The sequence below is a fragment of the Rhinopithecus bieti genome, unplaced genomic scaffold (genome assembly GCF_001698545.2).
Source record: "Rhinopithecus bieti isolate Rb0 unplaced genomic scaffold, ASM169854v2 scaffold_36959, whole genome shotgun sequence".
NCBI classification, from domain to species: domain Eukaryota; kingdom Metazoa; phylum Chordata; class Mammalia; order Primates; family Cercopithecidae; genus Rhinopithecus; species Rhinopithecus bieti.
In genome coordinates this window covers 400,395-409,599 of record NW_016816945.1, presented here as the reverse complement: position 1 = coordinate 409,599, position 9,205 = coordinate 400,395, and the positions used below count along the sequence as shown (strand labels likewise).

Sequence of the window (9,205 nt, the reverse complement as noted above, 5' to 3'; positions counted from 1 at the left end):
TAATACAATTTTCTTTTTCAGGTTATTCCTTATTCCAGTCACAGAAAGGCAAATATAACAGAGTTTCTACTAATAGTTGAAATTATTCAATAATTGTACTATTCACTTTCTGGTGTGATTGTTAAGATCCAAGGAATAATGTGAAAGTGAGATTATAATTTGGCAATGGATTCAGAATTGATAAAAGCACACATGCTTGAAACTTAAGAATTCTTAAATTATAAGAACTCTAAAAACCTAACTCTACTTGAAAAATAGAACATGGAATTGTCCAAGGAATCCCAGGACAATACAGAGTTCAGTAAGCCTGTCTGAAAAACCCTGTCCTAACTGTGTCCTTATCATTTAATCTGCTCCCCACAACATTTTCAGGACAGGTCTCCATTCTTTTTTCTTTTTTCTTTTTTTTTCAGGTCTCCATTCTTTTTTCTTTTTTTTTATAAGACAGGGTCATACTCTGTCACCCAGGCTGGAGTGCAGTGGCGTGATCTCGGCTCACTGCAATCTCTGCCTCCTGGGATTGAGCCACTCTTCCACCTCAGCCACCCAAGTAACTGGGACTACGCGTGCGTGCCACCATGTCTAGCTAATTTTTATATGTTTTATAGAGACAGGGTTTCACCATGTTGCCCAGGCTGGTCTCCAACTCCTGAGGTCAAGCAACCCACCTACCTCTGCTTCCGCCTTCCAAAGTGCTGGGATTACAGGCAAAAGCCACCATGCCTGGCCAGGTCTGCCTTCCTAATAGGGGTGTTTTAGGCCTAAGCTGTAGCTAGTAAGGCTACACAAACACAAAGGCACTTCACATAACTCTGGGAAGTTGGTTATTTTTCCCTGTCATAGTCAACTGGACAGATAGCCGTAGACATACACACTGAAGACAACTTCCCCTAAAGACCCTTAGACAGGTTTCTTCAAAGAACTGACCTGTATGGTGCTAATCAACATATGTTCTGTAATTTGTTGTAGAATCTTACTTAAACTTATGCTGTTTAAATGCTGAAGGAAAAGTACTTCTTTCTAGTAGAGATAGTTAACCCAGTCTCCTTAAAAAACTCTAGTAATTACTTACACAGACAGTGATAAAAAGATGGAGGGCTAATGTTGGCCCAAATCTATTTTGAAGATTAAATTTAGTTTATTAAGTCATTATAGTTCTTTGAGAATTAATATTTTAACCATATTTTTAGGCAGGGGTCTACTATAATTTTCTAATTTTTTGAAGTACTTATGTGTCTTTATACCTCCAAATACAGTTGCTAGACACTCTTTGCAGGCTTTTTTCTAGACCTTTCTTTTGTAACTAGAAATCTTGATCCAGAATGGTATTTTTTTCCATCTGTGACATATTAATTTCACTGAAGCATAAATAATTCACATAAATGATGTTTTTTTTTGAGGATGAGCTAAAGGCAGAGAATACTGTTTTCTTATAAAAGGCTCTAGTATATTTAAAGTTTATTTGATAGTTTATCATTTGATTTAGTTACAATGAATGGTTTGCTTTTTAAGCATATCCCAAACATACACACTCTATTACACTATTTTCTAAGTGTAATAAAAATGATTTGCATTTTGCCTAGATTTCTGCAACTTATTTCAATTTAAAAATAATGTTTTAAGATAGCTTTTTTCTTTTTTATGAATTCCACAAAAGGATCCACAAATTATAACAATATGTCATTTACCTCATGTGTTCTTTCCCTCCATGAAGCTCATTTCTCACTCTTTTGTGCCAGCACACTTAAGTAAAAGTAAATGATTTATTTTAAGAAATTAGAATGTAAAGTACATTGTTTCCAAGGTAAATGGCGGCATTTAAGTGTGGACTAGAAAGATAGTTTTCTGAATTCCTTAGAATTGCTTTGTATTCCAGATAGATTAAAACAAGACCTTTTCATTCAAAACCTATTGTTTTCCACTAAACTCTGAACTGAAATTTTGCATTTTTTGAGGTATAGTCTGATGATTTTCATAGCATCACATCTCCTGAAGCATATATGCCTTCTTTGATACAACATAGTGTTGGCAATAATATCTCAGATTCTTGGAAGTAGGATTGATTATTGAAAGCACTGGAAGAAGCACATTATTTACAGAAAATATTCAGCCTTAAAAAACACACATGTCAGGCCAGGTGCAATGGCTCATGCCTGTAATCCCAGCACTTTGGGAGGCCAAGGCGGGAGGATCACCTGAGGTCAGGAGTTCAAGACGAGCCTGGCCAACATGGTGAAACCCTGTCTCTACTAAAAATACAAAAATTAGCCAGCACAAAAATCACTTGAATCCGGGAGGCAGAGGTTGCAGTGAGCCAAGATCACGCTACTGCACACCAGCCTGGGAGACTGAGGGAGACTCCATCTCGAACAAAACAAAACAAAACAAAACAAAACAAAAAAACCACACACACACACATCATTCTTTCTTCATCGTGAGACTGTAGTCCTTTTCATTAAGTTTCCTTTTGTCAAATAGAAAATTCCTTTCAATTAATTGTTCTGTTTTGCAGTCCAGAATGTAATTGCTATCCTCTATTAACTGTGCAAAGAGGAATGAAAGTTGGTTGACTTTCCCATCAGTCATATAAGTCATTTCTTCTTTTGTCTGAATCATTCTATAACATATTAGAGAATTACTTCCTTCCTTTTGTGAGTGGAAGAGCCACACCGATTATCTGTATATGTTTCACTTATATTAAAAAAGTATACTGATATGTATTATAGCAGAAAAAGAGTCAAGCATAGTGAGTAATCTTAGGTAGAAATGCTTTGGATGTTACAATTACTAAGTCCTAGCATTAAAATAAATAAATTTTGTTTAAAAAAGAGTAAGGCAGAATATTCTGTTTGGTTAAAAAAGAGATGCCTGGGCCGGGCGCAGTGGCTCATGCCTGTAATCCCAGCACTTTGGGAGGCTGAGGCCGGTGGATCATGAGGTCAGGAGATCGAGACCATCCTGGCTAACACGGTGAAGCCCTGTCTCTACCGAAAATACAAAAAATTAGCCGGGTGTGGTGGTGGGCGCCTGTAGTCCCAGCTACTTGGGAGGCTGAGGCAAGAGAATGGCGAGAACCCGGGAGGCAGAGCTTGCAGTGAGCCGATATTGCGCCACTGCACTCCAGCCTGGGCGATCGAGCGAGGCTCCGTCTCAAAAAAAAAAAAAAAAAAGAGATGCCTGTAATAATACAATGCTATTATTACAGCAAAATCAATGAAATATTAGGTTTCATTTAAGCTCAGATTTTTTTCAAAGTGACTTTATTGAAATTTTATTCAACTGTACATTGGAAAAAAGTGTAATGATAATGTTACCCAATTTCCTATAACTATATTCAGTTGGCTGATTTTTCTGATACCATTATGTGTGTTAAAGTTTTCTATTTGATGCTACATTGTCTGTTGGTACACACATGAGATTATGCTTGTAACAAATCTAAGCATCATAAGAGGAATAATTCTTTTAGCATTTATATTAGGATCTCAAAATTGAGAGCTAAGACTTTAGAGGACCAGTCCTTCTGACAATGGTAAAGAAAAGTTAGAAACACAGTTGGCCCTTTGCGTGTATATGTGTGTGTGTGTGTGTGTGTGTGTGTGTGTATAATATTTATCTATTATTATACTTTAAGTTCTGGGATACATGTGCAGAACATGCAGGTTTGTTACATAGGTATACACATGCCATGGTGGTTTGCAATTGGCCCTTTGTATCTGTGGGTTTTGCATTAGTGGATTCAGCCAACTGTGGGTTTAAACTGTTAAAAAAAAATGGTTGGGTCTGTACTGAACATGTACAGACTTTTTTTTCTTGTCCCCCATGATTCCCTAAACAATACAGTGTAACTATTTATGTAGCATTTATGTTGTATTGAATATTATAAATAATCTAGAGATGATTTAATATATATGGGAATATGTACATAGGATGTGCATATTATATGCCAATACTGTGCCATTTTATACAAGGGACTTGAGCATCCATAGATTTCCTGTCTGTGGGTGTAGAGTGTGTGTGCTCCAAAACCAGTTCCTCATGGATACAGAGGGATGACTGTATACTTTATGAGTCACTACCTAGGTGTGCTTTTTCTGCACAATGGAGGGCTCTTTCTGCTTTGATAACCAAAGTTGGAACAAACAAACTTTATCACTAAGGGTATCATTTTGACATTTAAACAAGGCTACATGAAGCTCATTGTGAAGAAGGTTTAAAAGAATGTTCTACTGGGGCCGGGCGCAGTGGCTCACACCTGTAATCCCAGCACTCTGGGAGGCCAAGGCGGGTAATCACCTGAGGTCAGGAGTTCAAGACAAGCCTGGCCAACATGGTGAAACCCTGTCTACACCAAAAATACAAAAAATTAGCCAGGCATTGTGGTGGATGCTTGTAATCCCAACTACTCGGTAGGCTGAGGCAGGAGAATCGCTTGAACCCAGAAGGCGAAGGTTGCAGTGAGTTGAGGTCGCACCATTCCACTCCAGCCTGGGCGACAGAGCAAGGCTCTATCACCAAAAAAAAAAAAAAAAAAGTATGTTCTACTATATTCTAATCAACAATAAGTTATCAGCATTTATTCAGTCAATAAATTTATATTGAGGCCTACTATGCTTGAGTCATCATAGGAGGGTAGTGTACACAAAGATGAATAGGCCAAATCCCTGATTCAAAATTGATTAGAAGAAGAGAAACAAACAAATGGCTATTTATTAATTAATAATAATAGCCACCATTTATTAAGTGCCCACAAAAGGCTGTGTATACATGTGAACCCAATTAATCCCAACGACAACTTTGCATGATATTTTATAGCTGAAGAAACAGAAGTTCAAAGACATTAAGTAGCATGTCCAGGGTTGCCCAACTAGAGAGCATCAAAATCATTATTTCAATCTAGGTCTCTCTGGCTCCAAAACTCATACTCAATCTATTAAATCATATATTCGCCCATGTAGGGGAGAGTGTGTAAAATCTCAGAAGAGAGGTAAAAACCCTATATTAGAATGACCAAATTCCACTTTCACTCATGAAAGAGTAATGTAAGAGTTACCCTCTTGCTGTAAACAACTAGAAAACTGGGCAAAATATATGAAGCAACTGTTTTTGGACATTAGACAACAGGCACGCAGGAATAGGATCCTGGACAGAAGAAAAGTGAGACAAGTCTTAAAATTGCCCTGGCTTTCTGCTAGGAAGCACTTTCCAGACCACTGGTTCAGGGAGAGAGAACCCAAGCAGAGCACGGCAGTCTTGCTGGGTTGAAGAAAGAGATTGGAGTATGAGGAATCTGAGGCAGTTGGAGACAGAATATCAGAGGGCAGGGAGCTATACAGAGAAGGAGATCCAGAAATCAACATAGGGGTTCCTTGAGTCTTTGATTTAACATTCAGCTTTTCAGGTGTGGGTCAAAACTCCACAAGGCTGGACAAAGAAAACTGGCAACTGAACAATTCCCAGAACTCTCACAGGGCTGGGAGATGTTCACATAATGACCAGTCAAATGGAGAGCCCTTCTTGAACACTCAAAACATTCAATAGAGCCTCCAGAAAGGTTACATGTTAGCAGTAGAGCTAAACCAAACTTTTAATAAAAGCCTCCAGATTTAATCTAATGAAGTTTAAAAACATGCCTCAAAAGGATCAAGCTTATCTGCCTGCCAAAACAGTTTAAGAAAGATAACAAAATTCAAACATTCAACAATGTAACATTCTTATTGTTCAGAATCTAATAAAAGTTTCTTGATATGTAAAGCAGCAGGAAAACTGATCCATAACCTGCAGGACCCAGTCAGTACAGGCAAGCCCAGAAATTTCAGCAATGATAAAATTAGTAGATAAGGACTTTGAAACAGCTGTTATACCAAGTGCAATGACAGCCTATGTTTACACACAAAAATGTATGCAAATGTTTATAGCAACTCTATTCATAATCTTCAACGTATGGAAACAATTAGGTATTTCTTAATTAGAGAATGGATAAACTTAAGACAAAAAGAAACAAACTACTGAAACATGCAACAACATGGATGAGTTGCAAATGCATTCTAGTAAGTGAAAGAAGCCAGAATCAAAAGACTACATACTGTATGATTCTATTTGTACATTTTTCTGTTTTTAATAGCTTTATTGAAATGTAATTTATATACCATGCAATTCACCCATTTAAAATGTATAATTCAATGATATTTAGTATAGCCACAGAGATTTGCAACCATCACTGCAGTCAAAATTTTAGAAGATTTTCATCACCTGAAGAAAACCCATATTTTTTGGCTTTCACCTCCCTGTCTTATTTCTCCTCTCCCCCAGTCCTAAATAACCATTAATCTATTTTCTGTCTCCAGATTTGCCTATTATGGGATATTTCATATAAATAAAGTCATAATATGATGAATTTTGTGACTGACCTCTTCACTTTACATTGTGATTTCTTCCCCCACCCCACAAATAGGGCTTTTAATTTGACACTATTAAAAGTCTGAATGTTAAACAGATTCTTGGACTGATGGTTCATATCTATCAGCTCATTCAACTTTAGCACCTTTCCATCCTTAGTAGCTTTTTCAAAACTACTACCTTCATCATGAAGCTACATGAGTTTTCCTGATTCAAACTTGGGCTTCTTCATTTTTACTTTCCTAATGAAGACATCATGGAGAGGATAAATAGTCAAGCCTTTTCTATATCTTTTCCAGTGCTGTCTGGAATCAATTTATTGACCACTTCTTTCAAGTCATTTGTCTGCACCTCTCGGGTCATGATTTCCATAATCTTCTGGATTTGGCAGACCTGGTAGTGTTAATTGTGTGAAGTCTTCCATATATAATTGTTGCATTTTTTAGTAAAATCAACACAAAACAGACAAAGTAAATAATCATCGGTAGTCTTGACATCAGTGGGAACTTAAATCATGGTCTGCTATTTTTTAACCGTGGAACACATTTTGTCACAGGTAAGATCCATGCCGTGGACATTAGTCAGGCATTTTTGCCCTGAACATCTTCAGGATCAGCTTGAATTTTCTAAATGCAACTTCATCATTCTGTACATCAGACAAACTCATTTCAAACACATGGTCCTTGAGGCCATCAGATGCAATTTTGATTCCTTGAGTCCTGGTGACAAGTGTCTTTCCCATAGTTATTATGTTGAACATAACAGGTGCTTTCACATCATGCCAATCTTTCTTAGAAAATGGATCAAGCTGTTTGAGCCCAGGAGGTCGAGGCTGCAGTGAGCTGTTGACCACACCACTGCACTCCAACCTGGGCTACAGAGCAAGACCTTGTTTCTAAAACGGAAGGAAGGAAGGAAGGAAGGAAGGAAGGAAGGAAGGAAGGAAGGAAGGAAGGAAGGAAAGGAAGATACAGAAAATAGGAAAAAGGAAGAGAAATAAATAAATAATGAAAGAAAGAAAAGAAGGAGGGAAAGAAGGAAAGAAAGAAAATGGATCAACCACTTTCTTCTTGGCTTGCTTTTGCCACCTTTCATAAAGTGCTTGTTCTTGCCAACTACCATGGTACTTTTCAGCCAAAAGGGCAGCATCGTGTTTTCAAAGTTCATCCATGTATGGCATGTGTCATTACTTCATCCCTTTTTATGGCTTAATAATACTCCATTGTATGGATACACCACATTTTGTCTCTCCATATATTAGTGATGGGCATTTGGGTTCTTTCAACCTTTTGGCTATTGTGAATAATGCTGCTATAAACACTTGTATATAAGTTCTTTTTGAGTGTCTTTTTTTAATTTTCTTGGGTATATACCTAAGAGTGGAATTGCTGGGTCATATGTGTTTAATCATTTGGAGAACTCCAAAATTCTTCCAAAGTGGCTGTACCATTTTACATTCCCAACATTGGTGTATGAGGGTTCCAATTTCTCCACATCCTTACCAGCACTTGGTGTTGTCTCACTTTTTTATTCTAGCCATCCTAGTGGGTGCAAAGTAAGTGGTACCTCATTGTGGTTTTTATTTGCATTTCTCTAATGACTAATGATGTCAAGCATCTTTTCATGTGCTTCTTATCAATTTATATATTCCTTGGAGAAATGTTTATTCAGATCTTTTGCCCATTTTTTTTTTTTTTTTTTTTTTTTTTTTTTTTTTTTTGAGACAGTCTTGCTATGTTACCTAATAGGCAACAGAGAGGCTGGGACCATAGGTGTGTACCGCCATGCCTGGTTAATTTTTAAAATGTTTTTGTGGAGATGGGGTCTTGCCATGTTTCCTAGACTGGTCTCAAACTCCTAGAGCCAAGCATTCCTCTCACGATGGCCCCCTAAAATGCAAGAATTACAGGCATGAGCCTCTGCATCCAGCCTCCTTTGCCCATTTTAAAAATTGTCGTTTGTCCTTTTATTACTGAGGTGTAAGGGTTCTTTATATATTCTGGGTAAATTCCTTACTAGACATACAATTTATAAATATTGTCTTCCATTCCATTTTCATGTATTTGGATTTTTTAAATTTCTTTCAGCAATGTTTTGTGGTTTTTAGATTATAAATTTTGTATTTATTTTGTTAAATTTATTCATAAGCATTCTTTTCATACTATTCACAATAGTATGTGAACTGCACAATAGCATGAAACGAATAAAATACTAAGGAATAAATTTTCATCTTTTTATTATTCATTGCAGGTATATAGAAACACTGTTGAATTTTGTATGCTGATTTTGTATTCTACAACCTTGGTAGGGTAGTTAATTTTATGTGTCAACTTGGAGGGTGCTATTGGATGAAATTAACATTTAAATCAGTAAACTTTAAGTAAAGCAGATTGCTTTCAATAAAGTAAAACCAACACTCCATGATGTGGGTGGATCTCATTGAATCTGTTGAAGGCCTGAATAGAACAAAAAGACTAACCTGTCTGAGCAGGAGGGAATACTCCAGCAGATTGCCTTCAGACTTCATCTGCACCATTAACTCTCCTGGGTCCCTAGCCTGTTGGCCTTCAGACTGGAACTGCATCATCAACTTTCCAGGGTCTCATGCCTGTTGGTTCACACTGTAGATTTTAGACTTGCCAGTCTCCATAATTGTATGAGCCAATTCTTTATAATGAATGTGTTTTTATCTATTTTATTATATATATATATATATATATAACTGCATTCTCTCTATATATATCCTGTCTCTCTCTCTACTATATATAAAAATAACCTCTCTCTCTCTCTCTCTCTTTACATATATATA

At 36.9% G+C, this 9,205-nt stretch overlaps 1 protein-coding gene and 1 pseudogene across 2 annotated transcripts in view; one reads left to right on the top strand and one right to left on the bottom strand.

Moving 5' to 3' along the window:
- The window catches only part of HORMAD2 (HORMA domain containing 2), a 100,917-nt gene that overhangs the window by 53,976 nt on the left and 37,736 nt on the right, over nt 1-9,205 (top strand). The window lies entirely within an intron of this gene.
- LOC108517576 (40S ribosomal protein S3a-like) lies at nt 6,486-7,518 on the bottom strand (annotated as a pseudogene).